At 29.5% G+C, this 18134-nt stretch overlaps 1 protein-coding gene and 1 long non-coding RNA gene across 3 annotated transcripts in view; one reads left to right on the top strand and one right to left on the bottom strand.

The window, feature by feature from the left end:
* The window catches only part of LOC127278613 (uncharacterized), a 37386-nt gene extending 26958 nt beyond the window's left edge, over nt 1-10428 (bottom strand). For both annotated transcript variants that reach the window (XM_051300415.1, XM_051300414.1), the window contains exon 1: nt 10362-10428. The gene's annotated coding sequence lies outside the window, so the exon portion shown is untranslated. The remainder of the gene's footprint in view (nt 1-10361) is intronic.
* LOC127278617 (uncharacterized) overlaps nt 1-18134 on the top strand; it is a 121219-nt gene that overhangs the window by 16476 nt on the left and 86609 nt on the right. The window lies entirely within an intron of this gene.

Here is an 18134-nt window from a genome sequence, read left to right as displayed (position 1 = left end):
CTACTTTTCCATCACAGAGTTAGTGACTGATTCAACATCTTCCACTTTGGAATCATAAGGATTACACAGGTCTACAGTTTTTTTTTAGATGTCGGAGTGGTTTCCAATGTATTTTTGTATGCTGAGTTCTACTTATAGAAGTTGATCAATTTCGTTTAAGATTGTTTTTTCTTCTACAACCCCGAGTAGAAATTTGTAATGGCGCTAGCTCGCGGCGCGAGACTCCATAAGCGGCAACATGGTATCTAGCGCTTCCATCCTAGCGCCATTACAAATTTCTACTCGGGACTTTTGCACCCTTCAAAGTTATATAAAAATATTTCTAAAACTATTGAAAATTTATATAATAAAGGAAGACGACCTCATAAAAATCAACCTCAAATCATATAAACAATACACAGTAAAAACCTGGGCTCATTTTTGCTGCGGTTCAAAATGAGCCAATGCTAAAAGACATCGAACGTGGTGCCACCTACTTGACTCAGTTTTGCTGCGGATCAAAATGATCCTGCTGGCTGGATCATTTTGAGCTCGGGTTTTTACTGTGTATAGAAGAACTTGATCTAAGCGACTAGCCAAATCTCTTCTACATAATGTTTCTTTGTTGGTTAAAAATGAATAAAGATTGTTATAGATGATTTAAGGATGACTTTCAAGAACAATTTTAAAGTATAGAGGAACTATAAAATATTTTTTAAATATTTGAACCGATTATACCGGGGTGGTAATAGAAGTTAAGCGTAGTTTTCAAGGGGTAATTTATCATTCTCATCAATTTTTAACTATCCTAGAAATATTATTACATAATTTTGAAGCATGTAGAATATTTTTTCAGTCACGTAGAGCAACTTGTCTTATAATAAGGATATCCCAAATTATTCGTACAGTATCAGAATGTTCTAAAAATAGACTGCATCAACTTTGGATATATTATATATAATGGAATGACTCTTATGTAGTTTTTAACATAATATTGCAATTGAATTTCTCTTCGTGTGTCCTCTAAGAGGCGATGGCAAATGACATCATCAGAAATTACTGTCATTCGAGACCGGATGTTTCTCACCAATGTGAAATTCACAAATTGGAACGCAATACCTTAGAGTATTTAAAGGCCGAGGTTGGAAGAGGTGCGGTGCGATCTGCGCGATGCCATGCCGTATATTCCAAGTATAGTTCGCAGAGTAAATTCTCACCTGCCCTTGAAAGTAACAAGTCGTGAGAAAGGCCATGGCTTAAGGGGACATTTCGACTTTCAGTTTTGCCAAGCAAAAAAATTTTAAACTCTCTTCAACTCTTCAATATTGCTGTCTTCCTTTTCTCAAACGTGCGCTTGCAACTCAGAGATATATGAATTATTACTCTCATGAGAAAAACAGTTTGGACGCATTCCCTTCACTGGACTGACAATGAGTCTATTTTCTACAATGTACGAAACCAACAGTTTTTTTTTCCTTCTTTTTACTTAATTCCGCTGTTTCAGTGAAGAAATATGATCGTATGTAATCTTTTTTTATAAAGATTTCAGGCAGTGAAGTTGAAATCAATTCCAAAGTGTAAACTGTAAAAAGTATACGTGGAATAAATTATATTTCCCTATATATAGTCTAGGTTGCGAGAACTCATTTATATCTTTATTATAGGTACTTTGTAAACTTATGTGGTCATCTTTTTTTATCTGTATGAAATTTTTTTTTTAATTTTTGCTCCTAGTTTAAAAACATAAACCACGCATCGATATGTTTAATATTTATAATATGGTTTTTACATTTTTAGTATAATAATACTAAAATAATAAATTGTCAACGACTTGCGGATAAAGTAGATTATTTTTGTCGATTATGAAATGAGGAACATAAAGTTATGATAAATTGCAGTAAAATTAAACACAGTGGTTTGCGATGGTGGAAACTGGTGTTTTATATTCTAATTCTATATTATTATTTGAGCATTGTTTTTAAAGATACAAGCCGAAACTGTACTGGAATTCACAATCCATTTAATAACCCTAATTTACAGCAAATTTTTCAGTTTTCATTCAGTATACAAGAAACGTTGAGTCATCCTCTATGTTGTTGGTTGTATTACATAATTTAACATTCTTTTACCCAATTGAAATCGTATTTATAATGAAAAACGCAAAACTAATATGCCAAATTCACCAAGTTTGTTACAAAATATACGTTTATATAAGTATACAATTAATTAATAAATATTTCATTAATTGTAATGCAGTCAATCACAACAAAAATTATAAAATTTACTGGTTTTATAAAAAAAGTTTAAGTTTCATACTTTCTGAATTTAAGATACTCTGGTACTTAAATGAAGAACAATCTTTATTGTAATTAAGACAATTTTGTTGATTAAGTCAAAAGTATAAAAAATAATTTTACTTTCTATTTGTTTCAGTGTCAATATTGTTTAAAGGTATAAGAAAATAAAAACTGTAAGTCTTCTTACATAAGGAAGCAATTATTTAATAATAAAAATAAAATAACACTATATACGCAGTTGATTTGTTTGAAAAGAAGATGAAGAGGATGCGTAAAATTAAGTAAAAGATTCTTCGAAGCTACCTTGAGTCGACATTGGGTTGGTTGTTCATAAAAGAAGCCATTGAACTTCTGTCGTGTGGGATGCGCGAAATTTGACCGCACATAACTGTACGCTAATTTCTACGGTGTCACGCTGCATGAACCTTGCGGACATTGTTCACTATACCACGAATCATAATTGGATGAACTGTATTCCTTTCAAAATGTGGCTATGCATTTCGTAAGTTTTAAAAAAGAGCAGTAAACAAACAAAAAAATGCGATAAAAGATATACACATTCCTCTATATACGCAATACGATTATCGTTCGTTAACGCAAGTCGGTAGCACTCAACTTTTTTTTTTTATAGAATAATTACAAAATCGTTCTGGATTCGTGAAAGTACATAATAAGCGTAATCTCTCGTAAAGCATCGAAATGTTTTTAATTCCACATCATTCAGTGAAATCGAAAATTTCGGTTAATTGATGTGTACACATATTATATTCATTTACTCAGACGCAGTTATAAAATAAAATTAAGTAACTAATTTGTCTGATTCAACTTAATATAACTGTTAAACTCAAATTATTTTTTGTAAAAACTTAATTATTAAGAAACACTGTAACTCACGGATTGAGACTCTAAATCTGAATCAGTGAAAATATAGCTGGAATTTAGCAACTGATTTGACATCAATGACTTTTTATACTTATTTAAATTTAGAGAGCAACAAACGCTAATCTTTGTTCAAAAACTGTGGAAACCGTTAGATATCTTGAAATGCATACACAAAAAAAACTTGGTCTCAAAATGAGTAGCGTACGCTACTCATTTTAAAGTGCAACAAAAATGAGCCAGGATGGTGGCGCCACTGTCTATGTCGTTTAGCATTGGCTCATTTTGAGTTGCAACAAAAATGAGACTAGGTTTTTTCTGTGTAGGTTTTTGGAAAGAAATGATGCAAATAAAACTTTTTAGGTGTAAAATGAGCTATGCAAAGAAGTTTGAAAAATTGTAGGTTTTTTGCACTTAATACATTCTATTTTTATTTGTATTATTAAATAAATAAAAGTGCCAAGTGTTTTCGAGGTAGCCGATTACGAATCTGAATTCGATCTGAATACGAACTTGATCAATGTTTTAAAGTTTTGAAAAATTGTCATCAGATTAGGTAGTATCAACAATATTCCTAAACTTTCCGAACGACAAGTTTCAATCAAATTTGTTAAACTTAAAACAAAATATCGTCATAATAGGGTAGATACTTAGCATTTTAAAAATTTGATGCTAAATTCATAATCAATGACTTCAGAAACATAAGAATCCGAATGTTTGTTAAAAATTTTACCACTAAAATTTTAACTTGAGATCCTTAACTTTATAATATATTTACTTCTTGTGTTGCAAAATAACTATACAGAATATATATTGGTTGTAACATTATATGTAGATATAAAGTTGAAGATTTAATTTAAAAGAAAAGTGTATCTGCACTTGAAACCAAAAATATTTGCTGAAAGTATATATTAGCCTATCAGATCATTAGTAAATTTTTTCTCATGAAACATGTTTTATAAAAGTATGTAATTAGCATATAATTTTTCAAACGTTTCCAGATTTACATTGTGTTTTTAATTAAAACACTCGGTATGATTATCAAAAGATATGCATGGTATAGTTTTAAGGCTTGTACATTGTTGTGGTGAAAGGAAGAGTAAAATGGGACAAAAAAATAAAGAAACATGAACACTCTTGTAAAAGATGCGTGCATGTAATCTCCATTACAAGCGTCCTTTCAAATGTCAGATGAGGACGCAAGGTCATTTGAATAAACAACAATTAAATCACGTTCACTCTTACAAACATTCCGAAAATGAAAAAATCTTAATGTCAGTACTCGGAAGAATGTGGTTTTTGTATGATAATCTTTTTTATATATTATAACTTTGAAAAATACTTTTCACTTATATATATGTTAGAAATTATTTATTTTCAAAATTATATATAATTTATGTTAAAGCATTTACAAATTGTGCAAAGAGATTTCTTCTTAAGTTACAGAAAATAAAAAATTGACTATTTATACGCATTATATAGTGTATACCTACTTCTTAATATATTTTCGCGAAAGTTAAAATTTCTTGGATTACCTCCCAGAACTGGCTATAAAATGTAAAAAAACATAAGAGCTTGCGTGTGCAAGGTCCATTTATTTAACATTAATCCGTGCTAGAAAAGGACTGAAGTTTTAATGCAGAAATTGACAAATATTTTGTGTCTTTATACAGTCTTTGTGTAATCCTTTGGTGGAATTTATTGCTTTCTCATGGGTATAAGTATCTTATTGGTGATATTTTTCAATTCTGATTTTTTGACTTTCCAGTCAGAAAATAGTCGGTGTTGTGTCAATATTTACGACTCGCAAGGTATAAGTGGGTTAGTATATATAGTTTTGCATTTATTCTGATCATAAGCAGGTTTAGCTCATTGGATGTGCGGTTGGATTTGCAGCCTCAGGGTCCCAGTGGGAAAAGCACGATTGGCTGAATATTGGTCCAATATTGGGAGCAGTTTTGCCAATCTTAGTCCATTACTTTAGCCAATATTGGACCAAGTCTGGGAGTGTAGAGACCAATGCCAAGGCTCGAATTTCAATATAAAGTATAAAGAATTAAAATTTAAAAAATTATTTGTGACCATCATAACATTAGCTAATTAAGTTTTGTTTAATGCAATAGTACACGGAGAGAAATAGATGGTAAGAATTTATGATCTTCAGATGGTAAAAAGTAGATGTTATCCGGTACTATCGTTATGCTACTCGGTACTATCAAAGATGTTACAAAAAGTATGGTTATGTTACCCACTACAATCAAGATGTTACTTTGTACAATCTGGATAGTAACTGATAGAATCTAGATTGCTGTCCGTATATGTAAGATCAAATATGGTACCTGGTACTATCTAGATAGTACCCCGTACCATCTATTTCTCTCCGTGTATGCATTCTTAAGTAAATACATTTTCAAGTAAATGTTTACACTTACAGTTTTTCCTTCACGTAATTTGTTTTTCCATCTAGATGCTAGGTTGAATCTAGCACAATTGGACAGTTTCTCATACACTTCCAAGATAAATTTCTACAAGGGACAAATAATTGATATTTGTTTTCATTTCATCCGAAATATTCAATAAAAACTGATTTTGATTTCACATAAATAAAAAAGAACTTTCCATCAAGGTAATACTTGTTTTAAACTTAAGGGGGAGTGACACCTTTGAGGTCTCTTTTGAACCTGTTTTTCTTGAATTTTTTTAAGACACAATAATAAAGTAAACAAAATTTGGTTTCGAGGACTTTATTTGTTAACTTTTTCAGTTTACGAAAATATATTTATACTTAAAGAAAAGTTTTAATTTGTTGCCTATAGAGGGCGACAAAGTTGATCCCCTTTCTCTACAGGGCAAATCGGTGGGCAAGATTCCGGTTAGACGCTTTAATATAAAAAAAATTCAAATTTTTTCTGAATCTGTGATAGATTTAGCTTTAGAGTACGTAAGATATTTTAAAAATATTAATTTTTGTGGCCTTGGCAGCTGTTTGATGGAAAAAGTCGATTTTTAGGGCGAAATTTTTTCAAAAAATCTATTGCCAATAAAAAACAAACCAAAAAAAAATCCGCTACGTACTCTAAATGACGATCAAAAAAAACTTTGGCCGAAGTCAATCCGATCAAAACTGTTTGAGCTAGACTGCCCACCGTCTTGAAAAATGTCATTTCGAGAAAAACGCGTTTAAAGGTTTGACAAGCACTGGCAGCGCTATAGGACACCTTATGTAGATTTCGATTTTTTTCACATAAAATAACTTCGAAATCACTTCTCCTGATATAATTTCTATTCTACACATCTTAAACTATCGTTTAAGCAAAAAAAAATGGATTTTTTTCGGGTCAAAGGTGTCACTCCCCCTTAACCTATACTTTGTTTGCTTCTTAGGTACCTTTCTTCAAAGCGCGTCACATATCTAAAATGTAATGTTAACATTGAATGTAAACGAAACACTGTTAACCTAAAAGTGTCAAATTGCAACGAATTGATCCAAAAATGCGGATCAAATCAAAAATTGATCCAAATTTTTAGATCAATTTGATCCACTTCGGGTTCAATTTGATCCTTTTTAGAAAACTGTGAACTGGTATGGTATAGCCATACGGAATGGTCCTCGACACATATTTTTGCTTCAAGAAACAATTATTCAAAAAATCTTTGTACTCGTTTAAATTAATGTAAAATCTCAAAAAAACTATCTTTTTTCTACATATTATTTGTTCATTGTATAAGTTCTATTTGTAGATAGTAAAATACTTATATTGATATACGAGTGATACTAAAATGGACTCAAAAAACAAAGCGCGAATCAGTTCAATCAACGGAGCGGCTAGATGATTTTTATAAAGTGGGTAAAGTAACATGTACAGCGTTCAACGTGAGATGAAAAAAATGAATTATAGCAAAGAGTAGATTCATGAATGGACGATGAAATTTATAGTAATTGTTATCGTCTTTAGTTTTGCATTAACCGAGATGCACTTTGAGTGCGCGGCAGGTTCTTTTGTGTATATAAAATGCAAAATGGTTTCTTCGTGGACTCTGTCCTGTCGGTATTTATGGCATCGTTCCTCAGAGCAGTGAGCGGCGCTCCTAATTACTGAGTTTTCGTTTGAAAAAATCGAAAGTGGGTAATGTATCTACGGATGCTTAACTGACGTTTGGAATCGGCTACCGTAAGATAGTCCTGAAACAATGCCGGAGCTTCGCAGGAGGGAGGAGTTCCAGAGGTTCAGGGTGGACTTCAAGGACATCGCGAGAGAAGGAAAGAGAAAGATGTCGGTAATGCTGACTACGAGAAAGGTCAAATACCGCCATAATAATGTCTCTCTTTAGCAGAATGCGGGGAGGACTTTACAACGCCAACGAGTCTGCAATTACCTTGTCTAGAATAAAAAAAAGAAACGAAACGAAAGAAAAACGAGAATCCCGATATATACTCTCGCTCGACTCCACCCGCAGTTCATTAATTAATTCTCGAGGATTTTTCAGCACATCTCAAGAGCAGCGGCGATATTTTCCACAGAAATTATCGTTCGGTTTATTATTCTCAAAGAGGAGGTGTCTGAGAAATTATATAGGGATGGGAGGGAGGGGGCGTCAAATGAATTATTGAGAATGCTACTCTAAAGATGGTAAAGGCTATTATCTACATCGCAGTGACTACCACGAGCTACCATCTCATTTTAAGATACTTATTTATATCACTCCGTATTTTAGTGACTTTTTTGTATTTATGAATCATGTATTCTTCTCATGAAAATATTCGTATACTTCTTTCCCGGTGTACGAATTTTATATGATGCTAATTAAATTATCTTTATGAAGTGTACAGAGAAGGTTGTATAATTTACCTTCTTCATTATAATTATATGCTAACTAATTTGTATGCCATTTAAAATTTTGCGAAATTCTTCAATATACATTAATTTACTTCTCTGTACCTATTTTATGACAAATTTTTTGTATTGTTTCAAATCATAACTGTCTTATAATTCAACAAATTAAAAGCACACGATGTATTTAAAGAAGCTTTAAACAAAAAATTTAATGAAACTGGTATTGCAAAGATGAAACTATTGTCATAAACAAACAAGTAAATGTCTATCATAACCAATATATATGCATATTATTTATAATTCATTTGGAAATTGACTCGACTACCTGAAATAGTAAATGTGCAGTAATTGCTTTTACGTTACATGGTAGAAGAGCTTGTAACTAGTGCGGTTTAAATATACATTTATAGAGTAGCTGTTAAAGTACTTAAGAATACTTAAGCAGGGTAGTAAATCTTGATTAAATTGCAAATTGCTGTGTGCATTTAATTCCATCGAAAATCTGGGAACTGAAATATGTTGAGTCTCGCATCGATTATATGTACATGCGTCAACTATGTGAATGTTGACATGAGTTCAACGCTTACAAGTTCGTGACATCAATTGACACGACATGTAAACATATATACGCAAGGATACAGTTGATGAGATAATCGCGATCGTTATACGATAACAGTGAAGATCGATTAATCCTAGTTTAACTCGGCAGTCTTATATACATTTTTCTCTGATGCAAGTGAAGATATTAACTTGCAAGACGTTTTTGAAAATCGTGTGAATATCAATAACTTTATTTCCGTCTGTGATTATAATCTACTTTCAATCTGATTTCTATTTTTATTTATTCATTCTCAGTACTATGACTCTATTTTTTATCAGATATAACGAAAAGTATTATTCTTTATTGTCAGTGATGAAGACAGAGAACCTCTTTGGAAAATTAACTTCTCAAACTTATTGTATTAACACCCAGAGAAAAGATTTCTTTCACTTGTTTTCTTTCATTCAAAATACATTTTAACATTCATATAGGGTCTAAGAAACATTTATTTGAATTAAATAAAAAATTTCTTTAAAACGAAGATAATTTTTTTTGAATCAAAGATAATTTGTTTGAAACAAATAAATTTTCTTTGTATCAAAGAAATCTTTTTTCTGGGTGAATTTTTACAAAATTAACTTTATAGAATAATTCGTGAACTTGATTTATTTATTACTATGTGAATAGTAATAATTCCAATCAAGTGGAAATTTGTACATAATTTATTCAGAATTATTATAAGAAAGTATATTGATGTTTGAAGTATTTTCAGAATCAACTTTCCTAAAGGTACAAATGTCTTGCAAATAACTGACAATATATTATATTTCTGCCTTGTAACTTTTTAATGTTAATGTCAGATCAAATTAATCTCTAGAGTGTATACCTTGTATTACTCAACAAAGTTGCTTGCACCAAAAAGAAAGGATTACTATGCTCTTATAGAGATCATGCCATTTCAAATTTGAACCAAGCCTAATATTATTTCAACTTCCTAAATTATTGTACCACTTATTGTTGCAAGTCACTCTTAGTCTCATTTATAAGTTGAGAACATGCTGTGAACAAGTAAATTATGCAGTGTAATAGTACAGAACATAAAAAAATAAAATAAGTTCGATTATTGAGCACTTGGTGGATGATAAATGAATTTTGTAAATTTTTCCTAAAAAAAAGAAGACGTTTTGAATTGTTGCTGTGCAAAATAATGAGAAAATTCCTCTGCCCATTACAGTTGTTGAGAGGACTTTGTCCTGTTCGTTTCGTGTTACCGATCCTCCTTCATAAATATACAAACAATTCGCGCATTTGGCGAGGCAGTGACCGCTTGGTACACTGCGTGAGATACCTACGTTGCGACTAAAATACAACGTGATTTGTGCGGTTGAGTGTATGGCACGCCGCGCCGCCCCAACATGTACTTTGTACCCCCCAGGACAAAAGTTCCCTTGCATTTCAAATAGACCATAAGTTACACACGTCTTGTGCGAACTTTTGATACTGTATGTACGAACATGTACATGTACTTCACGTAGCGTTGACGGTACTTACAGTCTAGCTGGCACGATCCTGGCACGACCAGGTTAGCAAGCGAGAATAAGTCTTGCCAGCCAGTCGAGCCAGGCCTTCGCATTTTATTAGAAGTGAAAGTCAACGTTTTAGGTGGCTACCTTCAAATACATTTGAATTATGCCACTTATTGGTGAACCATAAAGAATCCGCGGGCGTTGCCTCCCACCATAATTTCGAATTCAAGTCACCCAATATATGCAAAGCAACCCGAAATTTTAATAATAATTAAAAATTAGAGGAATATTTATATAAAGTTACCATATAGTTAGCTCTTATGTTGAAATCCCCTCTCGAAACTTTTCTGCTCACGCCCCTGGAATCAATAAAACATTTTTTATTAAATAAACTATATATTGTTAATAAATTAATATTACCGATAAATAACACTGTTTGCATACAAATTTTACTACTGAAAAAAAAGAATTTAAAATCTACTTTATAATATGTCAATTTCTGCTGATTCCCATATAAATCCACACATTGGAATTGTTTTTGTGAAAAAGACAATTTTTGCCTTGATACCTACTTAGAAAAATATAAATTGATATATTATGTGCATTGCTTTGGTAACAAAGCAGAAGGTGCCATATTAAAAAATTGATTAAAAATTTTTTTTTTCAGTGTAGATTATTATGAATTTCATTAAATTTTTTTTTTTGGTTTTTTGAACGCAGGCTAATTACGAATCTTAAGGGGAAAATGCATATTTTTAAAAACAGATACGTATTTCTTTAGATTTTGAGCTAAAGAAACTAATTTTTTTTGGTTTTTTGTTCTAGCTCAAATATAAATACCGTTCATTTATGCAGCACTCCACTAAATCATCTGTCAAACAAGCATTTTAAAATAATTAATTTTTTTTTAATAACGTAATATATTTTAATTTAAATAAAAATATTTCCATCCTTCAATAAAAATTCTTTAAAACACGTATTTTTTCATGCGTTCAAAGTGGTGTAACCCCTTAAGTCAGATTTTCAAAATTCAAAATGGCGGCTCTAATATGGGTAATTTTTTGTTTACGAATCTAAAGTTAGTTTTTAACTGTGCATACTAAATTTCTTAAAAATCTATCAATAGTTCAAAGTAAATTTTGTTAATGAAAAGATTTCACAAAAGATTTAACAAAGTAATTTTTACGATTGATTGTATGATGAAAAAAATGGAACATTTTGTATACACACTTGTGCAAATGCCTCGGGCTGTTTCGCTACACGTCGAGAGAATGAAAGGGAACCATGTACTTCACGAATTATTGAACTGCTTGGAACAATATTTACGTTATTTTTCTTGGAATGGATTTTAGAAATCTTCGCTTACATCTTCTATTGCTTTACGAAATAAGCCATAAAGTCTTTTAATTGGCTTTGTTATAAGGGAGGCAGTACACACGAGATCGAAATCATAACTTTTTACTTTCAGCATAAATTCGACTTCTTGTAATCTCATGCTTAAGATGTTAAGGGTTTTTGTGTATGTTTAAAGGAAGGTGTAACAATATATTGTCGCGAATTTATATATGGGATTTTGAGGTACATAATATTATGCATATATATATATCATTACTATATTATAAAAAGATATCGCCGCCGCCGCTGATTCAAGAATGAACGCTAGGCGAGAACTTCGCCGCTACGCGGAAGCTCACAATACTCGCCTACTGTTCAACTCGCAAAGCATTAAAACTCGCGTACCGTTCAGAATTTGTCTTGAAAATTTCAGATATTGTACTATCTATATCAAAAACATAAGTTGAAAATTAACATAACATCAATACTCAAGGTCAAACGACAGAATCATAGATTAAAACGAACATAACTTCAAAAATCAAGGACATGTCAAAAACCAAAGTTTTTGATGGAGTAAAGACGGACATAACCTCAAAATTATTATCAGAGGTCAAGATATGACCCTCCCTTTAAACTTTTAAAGGTCATAGGTCAAATAAGAACATAACCTTAAATTTACGTTGAAGGTCATAGGCGTGTAGGCGAACATAACCTCAAAATTTGGTGAAAGTTATAGAAAAAATTGACATTACCCCAAAATCTTATTAAAATATAAATAAATTTCTGCTGTTGAAATTTAAAATTTTTTTATTAAATATGAATTTAATCAAAATAATATTTAATATTTTTAGTAAATTTAAATAGGGGGTTGGCGCGCGAAGCCCCCCTAGTATATATATAATGTGTACAAGAGGGTTTCACAAAAGTTTGACTAATCTTGTTTTGAGCGAACGATTATCTTGCGTCCTACAAGAATATGTTCAAGTATTTTTTATTTTCTTGTAATTTTCGCATTATCTTTCTACCTATACAAGAATAGCAATACTCTGACATTTCCTTTCTTTTAACGACCGAAATATAAATCTGAGCCTAGAATATGATTAAAAAGTACAAATAATCTTTCGACAATTTGTTTGTACAAATATAGTACGATAAAAGAAAATTTACATGGGAGTAGACAACATCGTCATCTGTCGGTTTAATTTGTAACAACACACTATGGTAGTTTAGTACACATAATAATTCTTACATAATTATATAGTGAACCTCACCATTTGTTTAGTTTGTCAAAAATTAACGATTCTGTTCAGCAGAGGATATTCTATACTCTCACATGCGAGTGAGTTGAATCTATTATGCCCTTCTCTCTATATGTATATTATACTGAACTTCTTGTTATAGAAAATTAATTTCTATGAGACAAACAATAATTTCGTATCGTAATAGACCACTACTTTTTTTAAAATAAAAGACGGAAGAAAATTGTAACGAATTAAAAATTTTTTATTACACATGTAAGTATCTAAATAAGAATTTTTTTTTATAAATATACGTATGCTTAAACATTTTTATAGACTTTTGTATACATTATATTTAAAATCACTTTCTCCTGTTGAATAAAATATCCAGTAGAATTTTCATTGCACTATTTTCCTCGAATATAATAAGGAACTCAAAATAAAGGTAATTTGAAAAGTGGAACACCTATTGATAATAAAGTACGAATTTACTTCTTCCGCTCTCATTTTCTTAATAGAGAAAGCTACTCAAGAGGAGCTAGCGGAACCTCGTGTAAAACTATTATAAATGACATAAAAAAATGAAACCACTTTTGTCTATAAAAGAGGCAGCGCTCAGATGAAATTAAAATATTTCCAAATTACCGTGGAATTATATGAATATTATTATTTGAAAATCTTTTAATTATTAAGACATTTTTAACCATATTTACATTCGAATTTCTTAATAACTATATCGAAAAAGTAATTGAGCATTTATGAAGAAGAAAAAAGCAGGAGAATAAAATGTTGTCAATTTTTTTTATTTACATATTTCCATTTTCTTTATATTTTAACATGATTTTAAATTTCTTTTACAAAATACCTACTCTGAATTTTATAAATGTTTTTTTTGTACGAAAACTTGTTGAGTTATAGCTTTATAAATCATAATGGTGTAAAAGTCGAGTAACATTTTGGTGTCCGTATAATAAAAACAACAAAAATTGGTTGAATTTGATTTCCCAATATGTAAAGACTGCTTTCAGTTAATTATACATTCGATCCGGTAACATTTATTTGCAATGTATAACTTTGAGACAAAAATAATTCTAGAAAAACTGGAAACCCCACATGCTGCGTTTATAACTTGCCACGACTTGTACATATATGATGAATGTTTGCACTGTATATACTTGTTTACCTTTCACAGTAAAGTGCAATTTTTCTACAATACATATTTTCCAGTTCACACTTGTAAACATAATTAAGTTTAGGCATATGTGTGCAATCAACTCACGCGGGTCAATGAGTTTTTTGCCCTTTCCTAAAATCATTTCATGCGAGTAAACTTTCACAAAATTATTTTTTTTATTCGAGAAAAAAAGAAAACTCTTTTCTTTATATTTATAACAACATTCATAAAAGTTGGCGATGTATTTATAAATAATGAAAAAGTCAAAAGTATAATAAAGTAGCGTATTTTAAAGGTAATAAATATAAGATTTAAAACTTTAACATCCGTTTGAAAGATTACTCTTTAGCTTTCCATAAATGTAAAAATATTCTTTTACGGCAAATTACTTAAGAAAGTGTAATTTTTTTTTGTGAAAAGCAGAAGGTTACGAATAATTTGCGCGCATACTTTTAATATCGGACTGTATTTTCAATCACTTTTTATAATGCATATACTACTACTGCATGCGCATAATGTAATTAGCATTTAAAGTCAAGTAAGTATGTAATAATTTTTAAAACACTCAATAATTTGCGTCCGACGTTAATTTAATAAATATTATGGCATTCTTCTAAAAATAATGACTTAATAACACAGTGGGCATTAATAAACTGCTACAAGTTCACGACTTTTACACCTCCACTATTTAATATTTCCTATACAATAAAAATCTATATTCATTATTATTCGAAAGTTTCTACATACATAACAATACTTGTATACAAAAGATATAAAAATTAGCAATCAGATTACAATGCCGAATACATAAAAGTTGAAAACATGCAAAGTAAAACGAAAAAAAAATTCTTCATGGAAATTCATGTAGAAGACACGATATCAATAAAAAATATAATTATTATTAACAATAAATTATTCACCAATTTTATCATTTAAAAACTAATGATTTCACAATTATTTTTCTTACTCGTGCAGCATATTTTTTAAATAACACCCAATATCATTAACTTAATTTGTTTTTTTCATTCTTCAAAACTTTCTATATTATTTATTGTAAGTGGCGATGTAATTTTCTCTCGCTAACGCTCGCTCTGTTGTAGTTGTCCTTATTATTATATATACTTAATATGGTTAATATATTTTAATACCATTTTTTTTATTTATATTAAAAAATTAGTTAATTTTGTTATTTTTATAAACTATTTATATTTTTTTGATTTTAAAATATATTCCTAATTAATGAATTAACAATATAGTAATAAAATAATTAATTTATAAAGAAATTCATCACATTTTTCCTTATCTTGTTGTAATTTTGATTATCTTAATGCAGTTTTTTTAGGGTCAGTTGGGATAATTGGGGACAAAATCGCTATATTTCATAAATTACGTAAGTTTCTTCCTTTAAAAGGTAATATTTGCGGGTTTATTTTTTTTAAGTTGTTATTTATGTTCTCAGGATTAATTTTATGCAGCAGAAAAAAATTTAGATAAGCTTTAAACGCATGGAACTGACTGTCCCCATTTACCCAAAAATTTAGAAAATTTCATAAAATTTGGGGTAGATGGGGACAGCATAGTTTCTAAGAAAGTTTTATGAAAAAAGTTTCCTGAAGTATATTACTGTATTAAGGGATGAAAAAACTTGAAAAAAAATTTGTAGTAGGTATATAATAGTTGAACCAATTGAAATTTTTTTTATTTTTTTTTATTTCAGTATTTTGTCTTGAATTTGAAAAAAACAGACTTAAAAATCATAACAAATTTTTTTGTTATTCCTTATGACTTCCATAACAGAAATTCCCTTGAATTTTTGATTTTTGTTAATTTGGTTAATAATGACAAGCTGTCTCCATTTACGCCAAAAAATTGAAAACTCAGGGTAAATGGGGACAGCTTGTCATTATTAACCAAATTGACAAAAATAAAAAATTCAAGTGAATTTCTGTTATAGGAGTCATAAGGAATAAGAAAAAAATTTTTGTATGATTTTGAAGTCTGTTTTCTTTGAAATGCTCGACAAAATACTGAAACAGGTTGACTTTGATTTTCAAGTTTTTATGCATTGAGCGATAACTTTTTTTATCTTGTTGCCAATTGTCAAGATAAATGCTTGGCAATACTCAAAACCTCTTGCAGGTGATTTTAGGTTAAAATATTGACGTTGAACTTAATTTTAAAACTGTAAATTAAACTCCAAAACCTCTTGTCCCCATTTACCCCAACTGACCCTATATCCATTATATAATTATTTATTGTTGGTATTTTTATGAAGCTTTAATTAGAAAAATTAAATGCTCATAAATAAAAAAATAAGTGAAATTTCACTTGTGAATAAGTGTAAATGCACTTATTTAGATTTAGAGAGAATAATTTTGTATTAAGAAACAATAATTTCAAAAATTTTATGGATTTATTAAAAAAAGAAAAATTGTTTTTACTTTTTTTCTAATTCCTAAATTTGTTTTGGACTTATAAAAAATTAATTATTACTCTCTAAATTTGAATTAGTCACTTTAGACTAATTCAACTGCGCCGATTCGTTTATTTACAGTGGAACCTCGATTATCCGAACCGTAAAACATTTTATCCGAACTTTTTTTGTCTTTCCGAATCATAAAATTTATTTTTTTTCATTTTTTAAATTTCATCATTCAAATTTCGCTAAAAAACGAATAGATTCTATTTTCCAAAGCAAAATAACAAAATTTATTTTAAAGAAATCTTTAAAAAATTCGTTTTTTATTTTATTAATGTATTAATGTATAATTATATCTTAATTATTATTTAATACATACTTAATTTAATATAAATATTTATGGACATTTAATATATTCTGTTAAATTAAATATATATAGTTTAACTGTTCTATTAATTTACTTTAATTATATAAAAACATTTGAAATTTCTATTATTCGAATTTTCGATTATCCGAACCCGGTCCTGTCTATAGGTTAGTTCAGATAATCGATGTAATTTTTGATTAAGAATTAGTCAAAACGGTTACTAATTAATTTAATTTACGAATCGGCGCAGTTAAATTGGTCAAAAGTGACTATTCACATTTAGAGTGTATTTCACAAAAAATAAAAAAGGTTTAACTGTTTTAGTTAAAATTTTTAAGATAAATTTTGATGTCGGTCGGTCGCTTACAACTTTAATATAATAAAGGATTTTACTATTTTTTCTCTAAACTTGAATATTAGAATTTAACTTATTATTAAAAGTTTGGTTTTTATATAAATAAATTTTTTGACAAAATATTAAAACACTCGCACATTATAGACAATCCATCAAGTATATTTTGTGCGAAAAATATTTATATGTTGCAAATTATGTGATCTATAATATAAAAGAGTCACATAGTTATAGTGACACTTTTACTTACTTTGTCAGACATTTTGGTTTTTATTTCTCTTTCTATCGTGTTAATTAAAGAAAGACGAAAATGGAAAATGGTTGTCCGAAGTAGGTAAACACCAGATGGCGTATTGAAGTTTAGTCAAATTAATAAGTTTTAAAAAAAAATAATTCTTTGGTTAATCTAGTACATTTTTTTATTTGTATTATATTGCGCACTTTGGATAAAAATACAGTAAATTTAAAAGTATAACTTAAAATGATCTCTGAACGATATACGAAAAATAATTTTTTAGGTCAATCATGTCAAAATTTTATTGACAATAAATAAAATATTTAGTAGAACATCTGAATTGTTACACTATACAGGGAATGTTACATATGTGACGCGATCTGAAGAAAGGGACCTTAGAAGCAAATGAATTATTGGTTATGTTTACAATAGTTTTACTTGAACTAAAAGTTTATTTTTGTTTTTGTAAAACTGAAATCAGTTTTTATTGAATATTTTGGATGCAATGAAGACCTAAATATCATTAGTTTGCATTACGAGTTGAACGTCTTTGTGTATTTTCACTTTAAAATTTCTAAACGTAACCTATAATTTTTTGCTTCTAAGGTCCTTTTCTTCAGATCGCGTCACATATAGCTTTCTTTCGTTAATGACGTGGAACTAGAATAGAGAAAAGCAGGGTGAAGTAGGTGTCAAAAATATAAAGATTGGTATATATCAGACGTTCTACTGGAATTCCAGTGGAAATTTACAAATGGACGCATGTCCATTCTAAACTGACCCTTAAGATTATAAGTCTATATCAAACATAATACAGTTTTCATTCAAACAAGTAAGTATTTTTATAAGACTGGTGTTATTTGATCTATTTTTCATTAGAAAAAAAAGTAGGTCTTAATGTGTAAAAACAACGTGTAAAGAATATAGAAAGAAATGGAAGTTATGTATAGAAAAATT

The sequence above is a fragment of the Leptopilina boulardi genome, unplaced genomic scaffold (assembly GCF_019393585.1).
Source record: "Leptopilina boulardi isolate dan_hultmark-lab unplaced genomic scaffold, ZJU_Lbou_2.1 LbouV2_208, whole genome shotgun sequence".
NCBI classification, from domain to species: domain Eukaryota; kingdom Metazoa; phylum Arthropoda; class Insecta; order Hymenoptera; family Figitidae; genus Leptopilina; species Leptopilina boulardi.
Note: the sequence above shows the minus strand (reverse complement) of the source record. Positions and strands in the feature narration are given on the sequence as shown.